We start from the raw sequence: 596 nt of genomic DNA, 5'->3' as shown, positions 1-596 counted from the left end.
TTATAGTTTTATAAAAATTAAAATTATTTTACTTATTTTTCAATTCTTTGAAATTCAACTAATTACTTTCTGCCATTTCGGACTCTATATTGTTATTGGGCATGACCTACGGTTGTAAATTTTGTATTTTCATGTTATTTGCAACAAATCTGTAGCAGGAATCTATGTTCAAATTAGGTATGATTTTTTTATTGGTTTAGCAAAAGTGCAGCGCAGACAGATGCTTAATTTCACCATAAAGGTATTAAACAGTGTTTAGTTTAGTGTACAAAGTATTAGATTGTGAAAACAGATATTTGCCTGTGAGTGGGGGGGGGAGGGGAAGGGAATAAATGGAAATGTTATAATTTATGGGAAAAAAACCCTTAGCTATGCTATTAAAGGTAACCAGAGACCCGCCCATATAGAAAATGTAAAGGAAGGCCTCCCCCACCCTTTTTTGGCTGTAGCATCTATCTTTATGAAAGGGATATTGGATAGACAAAACCTTACTTATCACTTCACTGTAAGGAGTTCTTTAAATTTTAGATAACTGTGCTTTTTTAGATGTGATGCCATCATCCCGGTTTTGGGGGTTGACTTAGAAAGGCCCATTC

Source organism: Penaeus monodon, chromosome 28 (genome assembly GCF_015228065.2).
Source record: "Penaeus monodon isolate SGIC_2016 chromosome 28, NSTDA_Pmon_1, whole genome shotgun sequence".
NCBI classification, from domain to species: domain Eukaryota; kingdom Metazoa; phylum Arthropoda; class Malacostraca; order Decapoda; family Penaeidae; genus Penaeus; species Penaeus monodon.
This window is presented reverse-complemented; position numbering follows the sequence as displayed.